Source organism: Choloepus didactylus, assembly GCF_015220235.1.
Source record: "Choloepus didactylus isolate mChoDid1 chromosome 11 unlocalized genomic scaffold, mChoDid1.pri SUPER_11_unloc3, whole genome shotgun sequence".
In the NCBI taxonomy this organism is placed as follows: Eukaryota; Metazoa; Chordata; class Mammalia; order Pilosa; family Megalonychidae; genus Choloepus; species Choloepus didactylus.
In genome coordinates, this window is record NW_023637580.1 from 1,777,211 (window position 1) to 1,803,238 (window position 26,028).

The 26,028-nt window shown below is 35.4% G+C and overlaps 1 pseudogene; it reads left to right on the forward strand.

Annotated features, from left to right (window-relative positions):
- The first annotated feature begins 22,045 nt into the window (after positions 1-22,045).
- Positions 22,046-23,067, forward strand: LOC119524632 (annotated as a pseudogene).
- Positions 23,068-26,028: the final 2,961 nt, after the last annotated feature.

The following is a 26,028-nucleotide window of genomic DNA, read 5'->3' on the forward strand; positions in this document are numbered from 1 at the left end:
GGCCACATCTAAGCAACAAAAGAGGTCTTTTGGGTTGACTGTCAGGCACAATTATAAGTAGGCTTGGCATCTTACTTGCAGTAACAAGCTTCATAAGGGCAAGCCCCCAAATCAAGGGCTCATCCTTCTAAATTGGTAGTCCCTAGTGCTCACTAGAATATACATTGGTTGTTTTTATAATATTTCTGTCACATATTTTCATCTCTGAATCTGTTGAAGCCCAGATGACCCAAAAGATTCAGAGATATTGGTTTGCAAGTTTCTGGTTTCTTGGTTGCAGGAGGAGCATTAAGTTTCTCCAGATTTAGAGAGCTGCAGCTTAAATTTCTCTTAAAATGACACATAACAAAACCAGTTGTCTGTGTTTTTTAATAAAGTCAACAAACATGGTTTATCTCTGCATGCTGCCCTGTTGGTGGAAAATATAATGGTTATACATTATTTCCTAACCAAACATTATTTCCTAACTACACAAGATAGTATATGTGCACTGGTTAACATAACCTATTACTTAATGTCCTTATTAAAAAAATAATGGACATGCCATTTAGTTGCCCAAAGTGGAACACACAGTCTTTCCAAATTGTTTGAGTTTGACTAAAAGGATGCTGGTTAAGGGTTACTCTACAAACACTAGTTATGTGAGATTTTCCTAATCATTGTAGATGTTCATTGTTTCTGAAATGCTGTTGCAGAGCCAACACCCCCTGGGTTCATGCATCAGCTAATTCAACAGCATAAGAAAATTCAATGACTTGAGAAAAACACAATGGAATCCCATGTAATGCCTCCTGAAGCCAACAAAGTTGTATAGACCTGTGAAAAAATAACTTTATTACCCTTTGGGTGGTCATCCCATAAATTCCAGAAAGAGAAAACCAAGAGAAGTTTTACAAAAGGTAAAATGTATATAATGTTACGCTTTCCTAGAAAATACTAAAATTGGCTTATATTTCATCACAATTTTGAACAAAATGAAGAGGATAAATAATGAATTTTGAATGAACATATGGGCCCAAAACCCTTTCTGGATTAAAGGCTGTTTCTTAATCAACAAATAATAAGATCTGTTTTAACCCAGTATGAATGAAATCACTAGACCCATTCTATTTTATAGAATCATGAACAAATGACTTTTATGGTCAAATATCCCTGAATTTCTCTGATCAGTTAACTAGTCAGTACATTTTTCACTGGAAAGTGTACTATTTTCTGAATAAATTTCAAATATATATTTATTATTTTTCACATATTTAGGCTACCTTTCTCTTTATCTTAAGTAATAATTTCATTTATTGTCTCCTAATTTGTAATTGTTTAATGCAATGAAGAACAATATTTGTTTTCTGAAATTGAGTTTGTTGTGTCCTAATAATTTTATATAAACTGGTTTATGTCCAATTTTTTGTAATATCAACATTTCTAAGATAGTTGTTTTTGATAATGTATCAAAATTCTTATTAATATGTAGTGAGTTGAATAGTGTCCCCAAGCATCCCCAAAATTGATATGTCAAAATCCTAAATAATGGTTCCTGTGAAAGTCACCTTATTTGGAAACATTGCCTTTGTAGGTATAATTAAGGATCAAGATGAGAACCTACTGGATTTTGGTGGGTCCTAAATCCAATGAGAGTATCCTAATAAGGGAGGAAAAGACACAGAGACACAGGCAGGAAAATGTTATGTGTAGACAGAGGCAAAGATTGGAGGGAAGACAGCCAAAAGTCAAAGAATGTGAGGGATTTCTACTAGCAATCAGAAGCTAGGAGGAACTAGGTATTTCAATAACTTCAGTTTGGACTTCTTGTATCCAGAATTGTGAGATGATATATATCTATTATCTTAAGCCAGCCAGTATGTGGGAACAAGTTGAGGCAGTTCTAGGAAACTGATGCAACGAGGCAAAAGTGTATATCAATTTGGACTTCTGGGAAGATGGTGGAATAGGAGAGGCAGAGCAAATTTCTCTCCCATGGGAAGACTAGAAAAAAGGCAGAAACTGACTGGGATAGTAGTTCCATGTTATAAGCATCCAGAGAAGTACCTCTATGATATACAGTGGGGACATAGATGAAAGAGCAGAGAAATTACAACTGAAATGATGGGGTTTTTTCAATCATGACTGCCACAAGGTCTGGCAGGCTGGAGCTAAAGAGGGAGGAACTCTGCACTCCCACACTACCATATCAGCAACCAGCTAGGGAGACATCTCTCCTCCACACCAGAACCAGGAGCTCCCATTAGGGAACTCGGGACAAGTGGATTTGTGCTGGACACACACAGAAATCTTGGTGCAGTGCACAAGATTAGTTCTGAGGCAGGCTATGGGGATGACTGGAGGGCACAACCCCAGAAGGAAAGGGGATGCAGAGATGAGCAGAGCCAGTCTGAAAATTAGTAGTTTAGAGAGACATTCTGTTTGCCACTGCCTATACTCTTCCTCCACAGAAGCCCATAGAGTGCATGGGTGGAGAGTTAGGGATAACGGAGGGTGCCACAAGGAAGCACCAGGAGCTCCTCCCATACTCCAGAGGCCTGCAGATGCATGAAGGCAGGGATCTTGTGGATCAATTAAAAGTGCACCTCTAAGCTGGCTGAGGGCGGCAAAGGTGAAACTTGAGTCCCACAGCCCAAGACTGATGCACTTGGAGGCCTGGAAATCATCAGACCATTATGCCCATAAGTGGATCTTCCAATGAACTGCACAGTGCCCATCACCCAACCTCAGGGCTGGCAGTCTCCTAGCACACAGAGGACTATTGTGCTGATTGGATTTCTACCAGGTTTGGACCCTGCAAGGAACACAGCTAGAGTCAGGGAAAAGTAGGCTTGAGGGGAAGAAGTAAACCAAGAGCATCATCTGCAGGGAAGACAGGGAAATGGCACCCTGACAAATAGTGTCAAATTTTATACAGACATCCAAATAAACTTTCATCTTCCAAAATAACCTTATTATCGTAAGCAAATGCAACAACATCAGCAAAAAATCACAAAGCTTATGAAGATCCAAGAAAATACAGCCTACCATATAACCAAATTAAGAAGCTGCAGGAGAAACAGAACTTGAAACAACTAATTAATGAAGTACATAGAAATCTCTAAAACTACTTCAATGTGTTGGCTAAACACAATATATGTTAATAAAAGGGACAATTTAGGAAGAAGAAATGACAACCTTAAGTGTTTATGCAACCAACCAAAGTGCTCCAAAGTGCACAAGACAAACCTTGGCAAAACTGAAGGAAGCAATAGACATTTCCACAATGATACTGGGAGATTTCACTGTAACAATCTCTTCTACAGATAGAACTAGGCAGAAGGCCAATAAGGAAATTGAGAATCTAAAGAATGGGATAAATGTATTAGACTTAACAGACACATATGGATCATTTTACTGCAAAGTACCAGGATACAAATTTTTCTTTAGCAGTCGTGGAATGCTTCCCAGGATAGATCACATGCTGGGGCACAACATGAGTCTCAATACATTTATAAGGATTTAAATTATTAAAAGTGCATTATCTGACCATAATGGAATGCATTTGGAAATCAATTACTACCAAACACCCAGAACTTTCACAAATATATGGAGGTTAAACAACACACTCTTATACAATCCACAAGTCAAAGAAGAAATTGTGAGAGAAATCAGTAAATATTTGGAGATGAATGAAAATAAGAACACAACATATCAAAATGTAGGGGATTCAGTGAAGGTGGTGCTGAGAGTGAAACTTATAGCTCTAAATGCATACATAAAAAAGGGAGAAAGAGCTAAAACCAAAGACCTAACTGAGAAGCTAGAGAATGAACTACAAATTAACCCTATGGAAAGTAGAGGAAAAGAAATAACAAAGATTAACACAGAAATAAATGATCTGGAGAACAACAACAACAACAAAATAGAATAAATAAACCAAAAGTTGGTTTTTGGGAGGGCCAACAAGATTGACAGACCCTTAGCTAGACTGATGAAGTCAAAAAGAGACAAGATGTAAATAAACCAAATCAGAAATGAGAGGGGTGTCATTACTATGGAGCCTGAAGCAATTAAAAAAATCAAAAGAGGACACTATGAACCACTATACACCAACAAACTAGACAGCATAGAGTTAATGGACAATTTCCTGGAAACACAAGAACAACCTAGACTGACTGCAAAGAAATAGAAGACCTCAACAAACCAATCACAAGTAAAGAGATCCAATCAGGCATCAAAAAACTTCCTACAGAAAGTTGGAGGTGAAAATATGGGAATGTAAAAAACAGTGAATCTTGTGGGAGACAATGTCTGTGATTAACTGTACAAATGTTAGAAATTTCTTTCATGAACTAAAACAAATGTATGATGCTAGGGGCTAATAATAGAGTGGTATATAGGGAAAATACACACATTGCAATCTATGTACTACAGTTAGTAGTATTTTAACATTCTTTCACTATGATGCTAGGGGCTAATAATAGAGTGGTATATAGGGAAAATACACACATTGCAATCTATGTACTACAGTTAGTAGTATTTTAACATTCTTTCACTAGCAGTAATAAATGTACTATACCAATATTATGAGTCAATAAGGGAGGGAGGTAGTTAGGGGTATGGAGGATTTGAGGGTTTTTTTTTTTTTGTCTTTATTTCTTTTCTGGAGTAATGAAAATATTCTAAAACTTGAAAAAAATTAATTGTGATAATGGATGAACAGCTGTGTGATGGTACCATGGGCAATTAATTGTGAAAGTTGGATCTTTAGATGATTGTGTGGTATGTGAACAATCTCAATAAAATTAAACTTAAAAAAAAATCCTACAAAGAAAAGCCCAGGGCCAGAGGGCTTCACAGGGGAATGACACCAAACTTTCCAAAAAGAAGTAACACCATTCCTGCTCAAACTCTTTCAAAAAATTGAAGCAAAATGAACACTACTTAACTCATTTAATGAAGCTAACATAACTATAATACCAAAACCAGATAAATATACTACATGAAATGAAAACTACAAGCCAAACTCCCTAATGAATATACATGCAAAAATTCTCAACAAAATACTTGCAAATTGAATCCAAAGACACAGTAAAAATATTATATACTGCAAACCAGTAGTGTTCATTCTGGGTGTGAAAGGGTGGTTCAAAACAAGAAAATCAATCAATGTAGAACATCACATTAACCAATCAAAGCATAAAAATCAAATGATCATCTCAATAGATGCTGTTCCAGTTTGCTAATGCTGCCATTATGAAAAATACTAGAAATAGATTGGCTTTTATAAAGGGAGTTTATTTGGTTACAAAGTTATAGTCCTAAGGCCATAAAAGTGTCCAAACAGACTTCAACAATAGGGTACCTTCACTGAAAAACACCGATGGTGTCCAAATAACCTCTGTCAGCTGGAAAGGCACAGGCATGTGGCTGGAATCTGTTCAGGGTTCTACTTTGAAAATGGCTTTCTTCCAGGATGCTCCTCCTGGGCATCTGGAGTTATACTCTTAGTTTCTCCCAGGCACAGGTACCATAAAAGGATTAAAAAATTTCAGGACCCTTTTTTTATAAAAACACATCAAAAGGTAGGAATCAAAAAAAACATCCTCAATATGAAAAAAGGCATGTATGAAAACCCAAATGCAAGCATAGTACTCAATGGTGAGAGATCAAAAGCCTTTTGTTTTGCCTAAGATCAGGAATGAGACAAGGATGCCCACTGTCACTACTCTTATTCAACATTGTGCTAGAAGTTCTAGCCAGAGCAATTAGGGAAGAAAAAGAAATAAAAGGCATCCAAATTGCAAAGGGAGAAGTGAAACATTCATTATTTGCAGATATCCTACATTTGAAAAATTCTAAGGAATTGACAGCAAAGCTACTTGATCTTATAAACAATTTCAACAAAGTGGTGGGATACAAGATTAGTGCACAAAATAGTAATGTTTCTATACACTGATAATGACCTAAGTGAAGGAGCAATCAAGAAAACAATCATTTTCACATTAGCAACTAAAGAATCAATTATCTAGGAATAAACTTAACCAATGATGTAAAAGTTCTCTAAACAGAAAATTAAAAAAACTTCACAAAAATAAGTCAAAGTGGACCTAAATAGGTGGAAATATATTCCATGTTCATTGACAGGTAGGCTGTACATCATTAAGATATCAATTCTACCAAAATTCATATACAGATTCAATGCAAATCCAATCAACATCCCAACAACCTACTTTGCAGACTTGGAGAAGTTATCAAATTTATTTTAAAGGAAAAGAGGCTCAGGTTGCAAAAAAAAAAAAAAAAAAAAACATCCTAAGAAAGAATGAAGTGGGAGGACTTACACTTCCTGAATTTAAAGACTGCAATAAGGGCATCATGGTCAAAACAGCAGGTTATTGGCAAAAGACAGATGTATTGATTGAAGGAAGTGAATTTCATGTTTTGAAATAGATATTTAGATCTATGGTCAACTGACTTTTTTCAAGACTGCTGAATCTAGAATAGTGCCTTCAACAAACTGGGCTTGGAGAACTGGATATCCATATCAAAAGAATGAAAGTGGACCCCTACCTCACCTCTATACAAATGTAAACTCAAAGTGGATCAAAGGCCTAAACATAGGAGACATTACCATAAAACTCCCAGAAGATAATATAGGGGAAAATCTTCAAGACTACCAATAGGAAGTAGCTTCTTAAACACTACACCCAAAGCACAAATGATGAAAGAATAATAGATAAATGGGAACTCCTCAAAATCAAATCCTTCTGTGCCTGAAAGGACTTTGGGAATGGACGTGGGTAATGATAGTTTGTTAAGGAATTATAAGAATCAGTGCTGTGTTGAAGGGCATGATTGAATGGGGTTGTTTAAAAACATGTATCTCACAGATTAGTAAAAATATAAATAAGTTCTTGCATGATCTACTTCTAAGGTATGACACTTGTACAAAGAGTTAATAACAGTGGTATATGGGAAAAACTTCCAATTTCAAACTATGGACTATATAATATAATACATTACTAGTGCCTCATCAATACTACTGGTAAATAATTAGGGGGAATAAGAGTTATGGGGTGTTTGGGGTTATGATAATTGTCTAAAATTGGTAGTATGATGTTTGTATAATGAAGTGAAGAAAATGTGGGACATTGATTGTTCATTTTGTACAGAATATATGCTATGTGAAATTAGGGAACCCCTACCTATATGTCAAGACCTTGATCTTGATGCTTGTTCTTATGAAAGTTACTGCTGTAAAGGGGAAGATAAGCCTATGTTTAATTATGCCTGAGTCACTTCCAGAGAACTTTTGTTGCTCAGATGTGGCCTCCCTCTCTCTTTAAGCCCAACTCTGCAAATAAATTCACTACCCGCCTCCCTACATGGGACATGATCCTCAGGGGTGTGTGTCTCCCTGCAAACTGAGACATGACTCTGACCCTGGCATCATGGTATTAAGAATGTCTTCTTAACCAAAATAGGGAAAGGAAATGTAAAAAAATAAAGTTTCAGTGGCCAAGAAATTTCAAATAGGGTCAGGAGTCTATCCTGGAGGTTATGCCCAGGCAAGCTTCAGCTAGATATTGCAAATTGCCACAACATGCAATGCCCCAACCAATAGTATTCCCGTAAACCTTAAAGAATACCCTAGACTCTGAAACTATAAATGTTTTACTCAGTTTATTTTTTCAGAAGCTTAAAACCTCCCAATTGTTTCTATGCCAGATAAATCCCAAATTCCAGAGGTACTATTCTCTACAAGAACATCAAGAGCTGCATCCCCTTTCCCATAATATTGACACTCTTTTCAATATGAACAAGTTAGATTGGTCATTGCCTAGTTACCCCTGAAGATTGAGACAGCGGTGAAATGAAAGTGAGGAGTAACAATAAACATGATAGGATTTAACAAAGGATTATGACTACTGAAAAATTAAATAGATTATTTATTAGTTCCTAGTGCATTATAACAGCTAGAAGGAAATAACTGAAATTACCATACTTGGAAATTTTCTCTGTAACTTCTTATTAAACCACACTTTGAAAGTTATCACTTTTCTATATATATACCTATATTTCACAATAAAAATCTTAAAAACGTGTATACCAGTTTAGAGAAAAAATGTTTAGGCAAAATTAATTTTCTACCCAAGATAAGCAAATATTTACACAGGTTTTTAGGTTACAAAAATAAGTTTATATTATGGGGCCCAATAAACTAAAATTAAAGTTGACATGGCTTTATACTTTGGGCAGATACTGGTCATTGATCTTTAATATTTGTCAAATATGACCCTTTACTTCTAAAAATATATGAGAAGTCAAATATTTGAGAAAAAATATCAATAAGAAAATTGACCTGTGGAGAGTAGCAAGGTTTATTCCCAGAAAATGTTCCATTCAACATGGAGTTTTTAAAAATAATTCAAATAAAATATAGCCATGAATGGTAAAGTATGAACTCTCAAATATTAGAAAATTTTTATCATAAAAAGGAAATGTAAAACATATTTTCCTTATTTCTCTCTATGTGGACCTATATGTTTCACTTTCCATATGGATATCAACGTTAGTTTTATTGCATATACACATATGTTTATACACATATACATATATATATATATGCACACACACTCACATATCTTATGCTATACTTTATTTTGGCTTTCATTATTAAGTAATTTCCAAGTACTTAAATTACTTTAAGTAACTACCACATTATTTTTATATTTATTTCACATTTCACATTTCATTGTACATGCCAGAAATTTTCTGTAACAAATATTTGATTTGCTATGGCTTCCTTTGAGAATCGTAACTGTATCTAATCTAAAATGATTCTCAAAACACAGTTAATCAAAACTACTCATTAAAAAGTGCAATTACTAAAAATCCTTACCCATATACAGAGGATGAATGCAAAGTGTTATATAAAATGGAAGTTATTTTATTAGATTTATTACACAGCCTTAAAAATAGATATTTTTGAGTAATGTAATATGTAAAACTTTTTTTTGGCCTCCTCTTTTCCCTGTTGGTGTGGGAGGAATTCCAACCCTAGGGTTACGGAGGGTCAACAGAACATACAACAGTTACAGTGTATAGATGAGCTTGACAGCAGTTTATTAGTCACGTATACTAATACACTCTGGGAGGAGGACAAGATACACCATGCAGTACCACACAGAGGTGACACTGGGGAATAGATTGAACCAACAGGGGCTGCAGGAAGCAAAAATTTAGCAAGAGGTGTTCTGGTTTGCCAATGTTGCCATTTTGCAAAACACCAGAAATGGATCAGCTTTTATAAAGGAGTTTATTTTGTTACAAAGTTACAGTCTTAAGGCCATAAAGTGGCCAAGGTAAAGCATCAATAGGGTACCTTCAATGGAGAAAGGCCATTGGCATCTGAAAAACCTCCGTCATCTGGGAATGCACATGGCTGGCATCCACCAATCCTGGCTTGTGTTCTGGCTCTTCTCTCAGCTCCTGTGCATTCTTCAAAATACTGCTCTTGGGGCATTTGTCCTCTCTCAGGTTAGGAGCAAAAGTCTGCTTTCAAAGACTGTCTCCAAAATGTCTCTGTAAGCTGCAGCAGCAAGCTCTTTCTTTCTGAACTCTTTTATAGGGCCCTAGTAAACTAATCAGGCATCACACTGAATGGGTGGGGCCACATCTCCATGGAAATTATCTAATCAGAGTTATCACCTACAGTTGGGTGGGTCACATCTCCATGGAAACAACCTGATCCAAAGGTTGCAACTTAATCAACACTAATACAACTGGCCCTACAAGATTGCATCAGAGAACATGGCATATTGGGGGACATAATACATCCAAACCATTAGATTGTCCCTGGTTTCTGTGGGAGGATGATTAACTTAATAGGATAATTCTGTAGGCTGGCAGGGAACTGCAGCCAGCTACTCAGAGAAAAGCAGGAAATAAGCTTTGTCCAAGGGGTAGGGGGTTTATGAGAAGGGGAATATATGGTTAAACCCTTTGACACTTTCCCAATTTTACCACATATTAAAGTACCATATAATATTGAGCCTTTATCAAGTCTTACATCACAATGAGTGTATATTATGTAAGTTTGAATTTCACATAGTAGCAGAAGAATAAACTGAAAATGTATCTTTATAATTTTCCTGCATGAAGCTTTCTTAATAATACTTTCCTCATAGCTTCCTGTTTATTTTTAAGACTATAGATGATGCTATGGTATAAAATGCAAAAAGAATCATGCCCTGAATCATTTCAGAGGTCACTGAAGGCTTTAGATTCATATAGCTGCCAGGGCTGAAGAAGACAGACACCACAAGGATGTGGGGGACATGGGTGGAAAAGTTTTTCCTCATTCTCTGCTGGTAGGTAATTTGAATACAGTTGAAAATAGGCAAATATAAGATATGCCCATGAAGATAAAGCAGACACAACCAAACGCCATGACAGAGACATGATTTACAATCTCACTGATGAAGATGTAATAATATGAGAGCCTCAACAGAGAGAGGACATCAGAGAAGAACTGATGGACCATGTCGGACGGACAGAAGGGCAGTCAGAATGTTTATCCAGTATGTAATCCTGACTAGGCCAGACCACTCAGTACTGGGGCCAATGTCATGGACACAGACTGGATGGTTCATTATTCTAGGGTAGTGGTGGGGCTTGCAGTCCCAGGCATCAAGTTGAGGAACATCACCTCCACAAATGCAAAATAAAGGATCAGGAAGATCTGAGTTGCACACCCAGCCATGGAGATGGTCCTTTTATCAGTGAGAAAGTTGGCAGAGATATTGGGGACAGTGACAGAAATGTAGCACATGTCTATGATGGACAATTTCCTGAGAAAGAAGTAGATGGGTGTGTGAAAGTTCTGATTAATGGTGGTGGCAATGACAATGAGAAGATTCCATGATAGGAGGTCAACTACATCAGTAGGAATAACATGGTATGCAGGAACCTTAGCTTCCACCTGTCAGAAAAACTCATGAGGAGAAACTCAGCCACAATTGTGGAACTGGTCATTTTCTGGAAATTCTGACTGATCTGGGAAGCACAAGGGAAAGGCACTCAAACACATGAAACATAGAAACAATTAGATTGCATAAAATGTTCCCCTTGAAGGCATTTACTTCTATGTTATACAAGTGTCCTTGCTTGTGGGAAAGATCCACTACTGGTCCTTTGTTTTGTTTGCTTTTTTTTACCACTCCTGAATAGATAACATAGCAAAATGCTGAGGGTGGTACTCTAAAACCCCATTGTCTGTTTCTAACATTTATTACTGTTCCTCACTGTTTTCAACAATATCCAGTATATAAAGTTTACCTTTTAATGGAGATTAAATTTGTTAATGTATGTAAAATTCCTTGAAAAGCATGTTCTCAATGTTAGTTGATAAGGAAAAGAACACTACATTTGACCTGAGCATTGAAACACAGTAGAGGTCTAAATCAGTAAGCTTCAAAAGAAAAGAGCAGAAATTGAGACTAAGATTTTCTGTACTTGTATTGAAAATTCTCATCACCTTGATTTCTAGGTATGAGATTAGTAGACATATTTTACATTTATTATAAAACATTTTGTTAATTTATTTAGAGAAGTCATAGGTTTACAGGAAAGTCATATAAAAAATAAAATGTTCCCATATACCGCTATTATTTATTTTTGCATTAGTGTGGTACATTTGCTACAGATCATGAAAGAATATTAAAATAATGCTATTAACTACAGTTCATTGTTTACATTTGGGGTATTTTTTTCCATATACCATCCTATTATTAACAACCATTATTAGTGTCCTACATTTTCTCTGATTCATTCTTATACTTGTGTGATAACCCCAGTACATGCCTGTGACAGGGTTTGCTGTGTTATACATTCCATGTTTATCATCTAACTTTCATCTAGTAACATTCATGACCCCAAATTTCCCCTTTCAACCACCATTCAAATACAGTAATTCAGTGCTGGTAATTATACTCCCAATAGTTTTCTACCATCACCACTATCATTTCTAAACCTTACAATTAACCTAAATAGAAATCTGTACAAATTAATCATCAGCCCACCATTTTCCACCCCAATCTATCCGCTGGTGAACCTATATTCTAGATTCCAACTCTATGAGTTTGCTTACTCTAATTTTTTCATATCAGTGAGAGTATCCAATATTTGTTTTTGCTATTTTTATATTGGGTTGTCTTTTTATTGCTGAGTTGTAGTTTCATGATATATTCTAAGATATTAAACTCTTGTAGAATATGTGGTTCGCAAATATTTTTGCCCCCCGTATGAGTTTCTTTTAACATTCATGACAAAAGTCCTTTGTTGTACAAAATTTTTAAACTCAAGAGGTCCTCATATACCTAATTTTTTCATTGGTTGCTTGTACTCTGGCTTGTAAAGTCCCAAGATACCATTATCCAATACAAGATCCTGAAGATGCTCCCTATATTTTTTCCTAGAAGTTTTATAGTATAGGTTCTTATATTCAGGTCTTTGGTGAACTTGGAGCTAATTTTTTTCTATATTGTGTGAGATAGGCATCCTCTTTCATTCTTTTGCATACAGATATCCGATTCTCTCAGCACCATTTGTTGAAGAGGACTAAATGAAGGGCTTAGCAGACTTCTAAAAATCGACTGGCCATAGATGTGAGGGTCTATATCTGAACTCTCAATTCAATTCCATTGATTAATATGTTTATCCTTTAGCAGTACCTTGTTGTTTTGACAACTGTGGCTTGGAAATATGCTTTTAAGTCAGGAAATGTGATTCCTCCAAGTTCATTCTCCTTTCTCAAGGCTTTTGGCTATTTGGGGACCCCTAAACCTTCTGACTAATTTGATAATTGACTTTTCATTTCTGTAAAGAAGGGTGTTGGAATTTTGATTTGGATTGCATTGAATCTGTAAATCAATTTGGGCAGAATTGACATTCTAATGGTATTTGTTCTTCAAATCCATAAATCCAATTATTTAGGTATTCTTTAATTTCTTTTAGCAATATTCTGTAGTTTGTTGTCTAGAGGTTTGTTGCATTGGTAAATTTTTTTTTATTCTTTTAGTTGCTGTCATAAAAGGAATTTTTTTCTTGATTTCCTCTTCAGATTGCTTATTCTATAGTATAGAAACACCACTAAATTTTGTGTGTTAATCTTGTATTCTGCCACTTTGCTGAACTTGTTTATTATCTCTAATGCCATTGTTGCAGAGTTTTCTAAATATAGAATCTTGACATTTGCAAATATAGCTAAAGTTTTACTTGTTCCTTTTCAATCTGGATATTTTTATTTCTTTTTATTGCCTAACTGCTCAATGTTGAATAATGGTGCTGACACTGGGCATCCTTTTTTACTTCCCTATTTTAGAGGAAACTATTTTGGTCTTTCAACTTTGAGTAGGAAGATAGCTGTGGGTTTTCATATTTTCCCTTTATTCTTCTGAGGAAGTTTCCTTCTATTCCTATATTTCCAAGTGTTTTTATGAAGAAAGGATGCTGGTTTTTGCCCAAAGATACAAAGATGGCTTTTCTGCATCAATTGACATGAACATGTGGTTTTTCCCCTTTGGTTTGTTAATGTGGTGTATTACATTAATTGATTTTCTCCTATTGAACAACCTTGCATACCTGACATAAAACTCACTTGATCATGTGTATAATTCTTTTAATGTGCTGTTTGAATTTGATTTGCAGTATTTTTGGAGTATTTTGCATCTATATTCATTAATAAGATTGTTCTGTAATTTTCTTTCTTGTACTATCTTTATCTGCATTGGTATTAGGGTGATGTTGGCTTCATAGAATGAGTTAGGTAGTATTTCCTCCCCTTCAATTCTTTGGAAGAGTTTGAGCAGGATTCATATAAATTCTTCTTGGAATTATTGGTAGAATTCACCTGGGAAGTTATTTGTCCTGGACTTTTATTTGTGCCAAGCTTTTTTATCCTTTGCAATTTTATTGAGATATAATTGCATACAATACAATCATCCAAAGTATACAATCAGTTGTTCACAGTATCATCATATAGTTGTGCACTCATCACCACAATCAATTTTTGAACATTTTCATGACTCCAAAATACAAATCATAAAAATAAAAGTAAAAAGAACACCCAAAACAACCCATCCTCCATCCCTCATTATTCATTTACCTCTTTGCCCCATTTTTATACTCATCTGTCCATACACTGGATAAAAGTAGTGTGAGTCAGAAGGTTTTCACAATCACACAGTCACACCATATAATCTATAGAGTTATACACTTGTCTACAAGAATCAAGGCTACTGGATTGCAGTTTCAACAGTTTCAGGTATTTCCTTGTAGTTATTATAACACACTAATAAATAAAAATGGTTATCTATATAATGTCTCAGAATAACTTCCAGAATGACCTCAACTTCATTTGAAATCTCTCGGCTCCTGAAACTTTACTTTGTTTCATTTCTCTTCCCCCTTTTGGTCAAGAAGCCTTTGAATCCTGTGATGCCAGATCCAGACTCATCCCCAGGAGTCACATCCACATTGCTGGGGAGATTTACAGCTGTGGGGGTCATGTCCTGCATAAGGGGGAGGACAGCATGTTCACCTATGTTGGCAGATTTTTGATGATAGATTCAATCTCATTACTTTTGACTGATTTGCTGAGGTATTCCGTTTCTTCTAGTGTCAGAGTAGGTTGTTCATGTATTTCTAGAAAATTGCCCATTTTATCTGAGGTGCCTAGGTTTTTACCATTACAGTTGTTCAAAATATATCTTATGAATTTTTTTCTTATTTCTTTGGAGTGCATGGTAATGACACCCCCATTTCTGATTTTATTTGACTCTCTCTTTTTTGTCAGCCCTTGCTAAGGGTTTGTCAGTTTTACTGTTTTTCTCAAAGAACCACTTGTGGTTTTGTTGATTCTCTCTATTTTTCTTATTGTGGTGGTGGTCCTCAATTTCTTTTATTTCTGCTCTAATTGTTGTTACTTCTTTTCTTCTGTTAGCTTTAGGGTTAGTTTGCTGTTCTTTTACTAGCTCCTCCAGGTGTGCAGTTAGGTCTTTGATTTTAGCTCTTTCTGCTTTTGTTTTTTTTTTTTTTTTAATCTTCATTTTATTGAGATATATTCACATACCACGCAGTCATACAAAACAAATCGTACTTTCGATTGTTCACAGTACCATTACATTGTTGTACATTCATCACCCAAATCAATCCCTGACACCTTCATTAGCACACACACAAGAATAACAAGAATAATAATTAGAGTGAAAAAGAGCAATTGAAGTAAAAAAGAACACTGGGTACCTTTGTCTGTTTGTTTCCTTCCCCTATTTTTCTACTCATCCATCCATAAACTAGACAAAGTGGAGTGTGGTCCTTATGGCTTTCCCAATCCCCTTGTCACCCATCATAAGCTACATTTTTATACAACTGTCTTCGAGATTCATGGGTTCTGGGTTGACTGCTTTTGTTTTGAATGTAAGCATTTAGGGCTACAAATTTCCCTCTCAGCACTGCCTTCATTGCACCCAATAAGTTTAGATACGTTGTGTTCTCGTTTTCATTCTTCTGAAGATATTTACCAATTTCCTTTCCAATTTCTTCTGTGTTCCACTGACTGATTAAGAAAGTGTGGTTTATCTTCCATATACTTGTTTATTTTAGAGTTCTCTGCCTGTTACTGATTTCAAGCATCATTGCATTATTATAGTCAGAGAAGATACTTAGTATAATTTCAATCTTTCTGTATTTATTGACACTTGATTTGTAACCCAACATGTGGCCTAGGATAACAATGATCTGTGTGCACTTGAGAAGTATGTATATCCTGTTGTTTTAGGTTGCAATGTTTAAATATGTATGCGAGGTCTATTCATTTATCATATTAATTAAGTTTTCTGTTTTGTTATTGATCTATTTAGATAGTCTACCTATTGATGAGAGTGATGTATTGAATTTGCCAATCATTTTTGCAGAAGTGTCTATTTCTTCCTTCAGTTTTGCCAGTGTTTGCCTTATGTATTTTGGGGCACAATGGTTAGTTGTACAAATATTTATGATTATTAATTCTTCTTGGTGGGCTCCCCCTTTCATTAATATATAGTGTCCTTCACTGCATCTTTTAACAGATTTTGACATACAGTCTATTTTATCTGATATTAGTAAAGATCTTCTGCAGTTACTATTTGCAGGGAATATGTTTTTTAATTCCTTCACTTCCAAACTGTTTTTTTTTTTTTTGGTCTAAGGTAAGTCTCTTGTAAACATTTAGTTGAATCATGCTTTTTTATCCATTCTACCAACCTGCATTTTTTGGTTTGGGAGTTTAATCCATTAACATTTGGTGTTATTACTGTAAAGACAGTACTTATTTCAGTCAATATTTCCTTTGGTTTTTAAAGATCATATCTTGTTTTTTTGGTCTCCCTTTTTACATTTTCAGTACCCTTAATGATAATCTTCATTTCTGCACTCTACTCCAACATCCATTTCCTATCTTTTCCTTTCAGCCTGCAGAGCTCCCGTCAGTATTTCTTATAGGGCAGATCATTTGTTGAGGTACCCTTTCCATTTATCTGTGAAAATTTTCAACTCTCCCTGATTTTGAAAGAAAGTTTGGCAGGTAAAGAATTCTTGGCCGACAGTTTTTCTCTTTTGGTACCTTAAATATATCATACCACTGCCTTCTTATCTCCATGGTTGCTGATAAGAAATCAGCCCTTAATCTATTTTGATTCCCTTGTATGTGATGAATTGCTTATCTCTTGCTGCTTTCTGAATTTTCTGTTCATCTTTGGCATTTGACATTCTGATTAGCATATGTCTTGGAGTCTCCCTATCAGGATTTATTATATTTGGAGTACGTTGTGCTTTTTGGACATGTATATTTATACTTCTTTTCTGTTTTTCTTTTTGTGTGTTTCTGATATCCTCTTCTAGTTTGCTGATTCTTCTGCCCAATCAAATCTGCTGTTGTATGCCTCATGTATTTTTAAATATCTCCTATTTTGCATTTCCTTCCCATAATTTCTGTAATGTTTCTTTTAAAATATTCAAATTCTTTTTTATGCTCCCCCAGTGTCTTCTTAATATCATTTAACTCTTTAGTCATATTTTTCTTCATCTACTTTAATTGATTTATGAAATTTGTTTGAACCTCACTGATTAGTTTCTTTTCAATTCTGTGGCTCCTTAGAGGTTTTAATTTGCTCCTTTGACTGGGCCATATCCTCCTGTTTCTTGGTATGCCTTTAATATTTCACTGATGTCTAAGTATCTGATTATCTTGATGAGCTTACTCTGACAGTCAGATTCTCTTTTGCCTAGGGTTTTAGTGTCTATTCACTTTCTGTTAAGGCTCTTCTTTGACATTTGTTCAACTTGTTCCAGACCTTCAGAATTGGCCAGGTTTAACACGAGAATTTCCTGCTCTTTTTGATCTGATTCTTGCCCTGGATATGTGGTACAATTTTTAAGATTTCATGATTTTTGCAGTTGTTTCACCTTGAGGAGAAATATTCTTCTACTCTGTTTCTTCTCCAGGATATCTGATTCTTTTCCTTTTTTTTTTTGGTTTTGTTTTGCCTCTATAGTTTTTTTTTTTTTATTTTTTAACACTCATTTAATTGCCTCTAGCTGCTTTTGCCTGGAGGGCAAATTCTAGGGAGAGGACCCCTGAAGAGGAGCTTTCCAAATCAGTATTTCCAAGCCAAACCTATGCCAATGACCTATGAAGGTGGTGCAGACCATCTCCAAAGAGCCTTGGAGAGAGGTTCAGGAAGACTACAGAAGCCTTTTTATGACTCAGTGAGGCTGTGCTTTCCTGTCCTCCCCAGCAGATGGTGCTTTTCAGCAAACTGCTTCCCTTAGCCCTAAGGATTTGCTGTGTCTATAATCCTATACCACCTCCTGCCTGTCCCCTAGCTGTTTTTAAGGGGTAGTGAGTCCTGGAGCTCCCTATTTTGTCATCTTCCTCATAAGTATTCCCTGCCTTATACTTTTACATCTATGTATGTTTTCAAACATTTTATACATTTTATCTTTTCTTTATAGAGTTTAATGATACTCAAATAAGGAAAATACATTTTATATTTTCCCAAATAATTATAATTCTGCTGCTCTTTATTCCTTTGTTGTAAATCCAGGTTTGCATTTGCTATAACTTCCTTTTCCCTGAGGGTTTTTATTTAGCATTTCTGCAGTGTAGCTTGTTGATGAATTCTTTGAGCTTTTGTATGGGTGAATATGACTTATATCACTTAATTTCTGAAAATCATTTTCTCTGGATATAGAATTTTTAATTAACATATTCAAGAAAAATTGATATTTGACTTCTTTATAAAGTCTTGTTAGGATTTTGAATAATGGTATAAATAGTTTTTATCATAAATATTTTGGTAGACTTGCAAAATATTCCCTTCCAACAGATCATGAGAAATATTTTTATAAAGATAAATTAGTCATTTGCATTTTGACAGTGAGAACAGAAGCTTTTATATAAGTGGGAGGACTGATTCAATGAGATATAGGGCAAAGAAACTTGTTGGAAGAGAAGAAAATAGTAGAGTGTATCAAGATATTATTTCAGCAAATTTGATTTATATTCTTGAGTTATGCATTAACTAAAGCAATGCAGATAATTTGCATATATCTATTCAAACTTTTCCCATAACAAATTTTTTAGAATATAAGTATTTTGGTAAATTAATTAGACAATTGTTTAGAGATATATAGGTGAAAATACATAAAGAGGTCCATAAAATTGATGTAAATTAGCTCTGTTTCAAGTTTTGGTAGGTGAAATACTGACATAACTCATAATAAATGTCCTGAAGTACCATGTAATATTTTGTGGGTGGAAAAGTTTATTCAGGAAAGTTAAATTGTTTCAGAACATAAAAAAAATACACACACACACACACACACACACACACACACACACACACAAAATAAAATGTGCCAGCAGTTTAGAATCATAAAATATATTGTGTAGGCATAGTAGAATTAAACTGGAAATCAATAACAGAAAGATAAGTAGGACATCTCAGAACTGGGAGTATCTTCTGTTTTACTCACAGGATCTAACTACCCCACACATGCCACAGTTTTGAAAGTAAACCACAGATATCATATCACTTCCTAGTATGTTCCATGTCCCTGTAACTAATCCAAATGCTCTAAAAGTCCTATTGTGCCATATTCTTGAGAGGCATTTGAGGGTAGACCCTGTTGTTAGTTTATTATTGGATGAAGTAATTGAGGCACCAAAGATCAAGCAATGTAATGATGATCACAGAGTCACAGGACACCGATCTGATAAATAAAAACTGGATCTCTTATACTGACATTTTGAACCATTTCAAAAAGGGAGTTTAGTCACTAGTCCATTAGAAACACTACAATATGGATCAACTTTGAAAATCATTGCATTCCTCAGAAGATGAACAAGAACAACCTGGTCCCTGATCAAGGTGTTGCAGGGCTCTGCAACTCTCCTTGCCTTTTCCTTGATCTCTAAGATCCACAAGTATTTCACCTTAGGAATCCCCAGAATACCAGAGGAACACTGATTTTCTTTCTGTTCAACAATGTTTCTATTACTAATTCAAATATGTTATTTCTTGAGTTATAAAAGTTTTGTTCATGGACAGTTTTTATTTGGCCTATACCATCACCATCTAGAGCTGATTATCTCTTTGTAATTTCCCCTGGGCATGGGCTATTATTGGATACCAAGGGCTGTGTTCCCATGGCTTTTCTCTAATGCCAAAAGCATGTCCACACTTTTGAATAAAGCAGCACACAGAACTTCTTCCTATGAAACAGAACATTTCCTGTCAGGACTTCAGTCATCTCAACTAAATTTGTCCAATTCATTCTTGCCTGCACTTGAGATATCATTGGATGCTTACCAGAAATCTTTCTTCACTATCCAGCTTCAGCAAATACAATATTAGTTTGTAAGTCTCTGTTGTTATTAATTCCTTTTTCCCTTTTCCTCCTCTTCTCAGTCCTTGAATTTATCCCCATTATTTTGCCTTGCCCACTTGTTTTTTGAAAGATGGTAAATGAGAGTATAATAGAAAATATAGATAGAGAAGATAACTTACTCAACAACACCAACCTATTATTTTTTATTCAATGCATTAAAATCTGATCAGTTTTGTCAGAATTAATAGCTTTTCAAAGAAGAGCAGACTGAGCAGAAAGTAGCACTAAACAAAACTGATGCCATCAAAACAGCAGAGGTAGGACTATCTCTCCATGTAGTCTACAGAATCAGTATGCAGAATGCCAATTTAAGTTTCTACTTAAATGAATATATTTCTAGTGGATTATTTTAGCTAAAAAAATGTGGAATAATGATGTATGCATGACATTTCTTTTCAAATAGTGATCTCTCAAAAAATTTTTGCCTGCTTTCTTCTCTTTTTAAAACCTGCACTATGTAGTCAGGTTGTATAAAGGTCAATAAATTAATGCCTGTCATAAAAGTAACATGTATTTCCTTATACTTCAGGTGTAAATCTAGGGTTTTCTCATAACACATAATGAAAGAACATGTAAGAGCTTGTTCTTGATTGTTCATGATTTGAAAAAATATGTAACTGTTTGCTCATGATTGATACCTATAGCTTGCCCATGGCTTCCAGACAAATGTTTGCATATAATTCACTCACAAATATTTTTAGTAATTTATATATAAATTAATGGTTAAAGCATAGAAATTTATTATATTCTTGTGGGCAGGAGGCTAGTCTAAAAGTGATCCTCTCCCTATGCTCTGGAAGTTTTCAGAGTTTCTATGTGTTACAGGCATTTTTTGGTCATGAGTAAAGAGAAACAAGAGAGCAAGAATATAAAGTGTGAGGCTGCATCAAATGTTTCATCAAATAAGGATAAATGCAAGGTAAGCAAGACTGTAAATGTACTTTTTGTAGTTTAAAGTCAACCAGGAAGATAGAAAGTTTAAGCAAGTCCAAGAGAATGTGTTCTTAAATTTTCAGGGTATGGATTAAAACTGCAGGTAGAGTTTTGAAAAACTGATAAAATAGTAGCCTCCTATATCTATTCAGATTCTCTTTGGTCATCAACTAATAAGTGATAACATTTACAGAATAATCCCAATAAGTCATGATGAATAGAAATTAACCACATTAACTCAATTAATCTTATAGGGATAACTTCAACCTCCAATATATCCACCGTACAACTAATAAGACAGAAACTTATGCAAGCATAAGCATAAGCATAAGTGGACCAGTTTGGATATATTATGTCCCCGAAAAAGAGCCATGATCTTTTAACCCAAACTTGATGGATAGAAACTTTTGATTGAGTACTTCCAAGGAGATATGACTCAAACAACTGTGGGCAAGATATTTGATTAAATTATTTCCATGGAGGTGCTACCCTTCCTATTCAGCATGGGTCTAAATTAGATTGCTAGAGTCCTATAAAAGAGCCACAGACAGAAGGAGTTCAGAGCAGTTGGAAGGGATAGTTTGGAGAGAAGCTAAAAGCTGACACTGATGCTGATGCTTAGAGATGCTTGGAGACATTTGAAGATGCTAGTCCACAGACATTTTGGAGAAAGCCATTTTGAAACCAGAACCCTGGAACAAAGGATCAGCAGATGGTAGCCACATGCCTTCCCAGATAACATATTTTCCAGACAGCATCAGCCATTATTCAGAGAAGTTATCCTCTCCTTGATGCCTTAATTTGGACATTTTCATTGTCTTTGGACTGTAAATTTGTAACCTAATAAACCCCCTTTATAAAAGCCAATCCATTTCTGGTATTTTGCATATGGCAGATTTAGCAAACCAGAACAATAAGTTTTAACAGGTTATATGTTATGACACCCCTACCTTGGAAATAATTTACACCAGTAGGGAGACTAAAGGAAGTTGATACAATATATTATGCCCTTCCAATGAATACTAACAAAAGAGAATAAAACTGGACAAATGTGAGTCACTAAATGTACTTATACTAATTTATTTTTTTGCAATGATATTCCATATTTTCAGGGATTATTTGCATTTGTCTCTCCATGTCCAAAGCAAGTGATGCAAAGATATACAACTCCACTATGGTGGCTGAATTCTTGCTTACACAATTTTCTGATGTGTGGGAGCTCAGAGCCTTACACGCCGTGCTATTCTACTGATGTACCTGGCAACCTTGATGGGAAATCTTCTCATTGTCACAGTAACCACACTTGACCAGAATCTTCACACCCCCATCTATTTCTTTCTTAGGAATCTGTCTTAGACATGTGCTACATTTCTGTCACTATTCCTAAGGCATGTGTCATCTTTCTGCTTGATGACAGAGTGATCTCCATGGTTGGATGTGCAGCTCAGCTCTTGTGTTTTTATTTGCTTCTTCAGAGCTGCTGTTACTCACCATCATGGCCTGTGACTGCTATGCAGCCATCTGACGGCCCCTATATTACCCTGTGATCATGAACCATCGGGTTTGTGTTAAGATGACTCTGTCTTCCCTAATAAGTGGTCTGATCTACTCAGGATTCCACACTGGAAACACATTCCAGTTGTCCTTCTGTCAGTCCAACATAATCCATCAGTTCTTCTGTGACATTCCCTCTCTGCTGAAGCTCTCCTGTTCTGATATCTTCAATAATGAAGTTTTCCTTCCTGCTACTGTGGTGTTGCTTGGTGGTGGCTGCTTTGCCTTTATTGTCATGTCTTGTATTAGCACATTTTCCACTGTACTAAAGTTTCCAACTCTAAGAGAGCAAGGAAAGGCCTTTTCCACCTGTGTCCCTCATATCCTCGTGGTAATACTCTTTATCAGCTCAGGTTCTGCTGCATATTTGAAGCCAAGCTCCAACTCATTCATGATTCAGGACATGATCATTTCCTTGTTCTATTCTATATCCCTCCTTTCTTGAATCCCTTACTCTATAGTCTTAGGAACAGGCAGATAAAAGAGGCTATAAGCAGAGTTATAGGTAGAAGCTCTATTCTGGAAAATGAGACAATTATTATTGAAGTTGAAAAATGCTTCAAAAATAACCTTTCTCTCTATTTCCAAATGTTGGGGGCCTGATTGATTTTAAGTAACTATCCTTGTTACATTGTTCAGCATATTAATAGCATGTACATTTTTGAGGTTTCTCTACCCTAAAATATCCATCCCCTGATGCATGAAATATCACTGCTAAAGACTCTTATCAATTGTTCAGTATATCTCTTTTCTGTTATTCTTTAAATATAGAGGTTCCTGAACAGATAAACTGTGTATTAACTATAAATTTAAGTGTACATTTCAATTGAACACTGTATGTGCATATTTCTCTTGGGTATGCATGAGAGCAGAACTGATGGGCTATGTAGTATATACATATTGAGCACAAATGGATTCTGGCAAAGAGTTTAACAAGGTGTGTCAATATACAAGTATCCCTACATTCTTGAATGACCTAGCTCCTGAACACATTGCTAGAAATTTCATTTTTTTATTATATTATCTATGTTTTGCTTTCCTATTGCAATTCTAATCTGCATTTCCCAGATGGCTAATGATGATAATAATCACCTTTTCATAGGATTATTGGCCATTTAGAGAGTCAATTCACTGAATTGCCAATTGAAGCATTTTGTCTATTTACTTTTATGTTTGTTTCTTTCTGTTTTGTTAATTTTAAGTTTTTTTAATAATTGATTTGATTTATGATAAATATAGAACTATGATATTTCCTAGTATTTATATCTTATTATATAATTATTCTATTTTTTTTAGAAAATGTAAATATTTTTTATATTGTGCAATTTTTTGCATAAATTTTTCAATTTCTTTGTAATGCCATTAGGTTCCTATTGAAATCACATTTTTCTTTTTTTTTTTGTTATTTGTACTTTTTCCTTTTTTTCTTGAAAGATATTTCTTATAGTTCATGAAATTTACTAAGCTTTCCAAGGTATCAATCTTTTGATTTGCTCTCATACTCTATGTTGATATATCCACACAATATGTCTTAAATAAGATAGAATGAATTTACCTTTATTCTGATTTTTCAAAATTGCTTCCCCTATTCTTTTCATTTCCATTAAATTTTTACAATCAATACTGCCTATATTTACAAAAACTGTTTGGTATTTTTATAATAAATATATTAAAATTGTGTATCAAAATCAAGCACAGTCTACATTGCACTATATTGAATATTCCAATTAACGAAATTGCTCTCCCAAATTATTTAGAGATGATTTGGTTTCTTTCATCAGAATATTGTAGTTTTCACCATTCAAGTCCCCTACTTCTTACAAAGAGTTAAATTAAAAAGAAATTGGAGTTATCAAGAAAAAGATTAACTACTAGGAGGCAGAAACACAGAAAATATTAATTGGAATCTGAAACATTTATAGGTTTGTATGCTGTTCTGGTTTGCTTATGCTGCCAGAATGCAAAACACCAGAGATGGATTGGCTTTTATAAAAGGGGGTTTATTTGGTTATACAGTTACAGTCTTAAGGCCATAAAGTGTCCAAGGTAGCACATCAGCAATTGCATACCTTCACTGAGAATGGCCAATGGTGTTCAGAAAACCTCTGTTAGCTGGGAAGGCACGTGGTTGGCATCTGCTCCAAAGTTCTGGTTTCAAAATGGCTTTCTCCCAGGATGTTCCTCTTTAGGCTTCAGCTCCTCAAAAATGTCACTCTTAGTTGCACTTGGGATATTTGTCCTCTCTTAGCTTCTCTGCAGCAAAAGTATGTTTTCAATGGCCATCTTCAACTGTCTCTCATCTGCAGCTTCTGTGCTTTCTTCAAAGTGTCCCTCTTGGCTGTAGTTCCTCTTCAAAACATCACTCACAGCTGCACTGAGTTACCTCTGCCTGTCAGCTCATTTATATGGCTCCACTGATCAAGGCCCACCCTGAATGGGTGGGGCTATGCCTCCATGGAAATTATCTCATCAGAGTTATCACCTACAGTTGGATGGGGCACATCTCCACAGAAACACTCAAAGAATTACAATCTAATCAACACTGATTACATCTGCCTAGAAAAAATTACATCAAAGATAATGGCACTTGGGGGACATAATACATTTAAACTGGCACATATGCAATGGGAATTCCCTCCAAACAGGAGAACTTTCAGAGGCCACTGGTGGGATGGAGTGAACAGAAATAAGCAGATCAAGTGAAATCTTCCAAACAACCAGAGGAGAGGAAGAGTAACTTGGTAGCTGCTTACATGTGAAGGTGATGACACAGAGTCAGCACAGGCAGGCCTCTGGGCCAGAGAACTTTGAGTTGCCAAGTTGGCTTGGGGCCCAATAAGAACTAGGTCTTATCAACTGGGAACAGATACTGGGCAAAGTTGGGCAAAATTTCATGGTGTATGCAAAGCAGGTTAATTCCAAATGCCTCAAAGTTGTTTATTTGGGGTGTTTTTTAAACAACTGGATATGTAAGAATTTGAGTTTGGTGCCAGTAAGTTAACAGACCCAGGTGCTGTGAAGACACAAACAAACAGAATCTGTTTGAGAGGTCATCTTGGGCTCTTTTATAGAACAATCCATGCCCTAGACCCATGTTGTTTATAATCTAAGTTGTATATTATTTCTCAGTGCCTGAGTTTGGAGTCAGCAGTAAAGAACCCAAATGACCCAGAGACCTTGGAGGGCACAAACTAAGATTTCAAATCCTGTTTGTAGGTAGTCTGTCCATTTACTGTGGGAAATAAAGGCAAAAATCAGAAATGGAGAAAACTTTATTGTGATTAATCTGCTTGAGGAATAGAGTGAGAGTGTAACCCCACTGGTACATGAACTTGGCAAACTGTAAAATGTGACTAGTGTTATCTACTCACATCCAGCAAGCTGTGTTTGTAAGTGCACACACTTCTCCTTCAGCAGCCAATAAGTGATCTAGGACAATGTGGTTACCTGACACAATAAGCCCTGAAGTATGAGTTTCAGCCATGAGTTCTGTTCCTTGAGCTGTTTGTTTTGTGTGGATAACTCCTTAAGCATGGCTCTCTGTGTTTCTTTTAATTATTATGT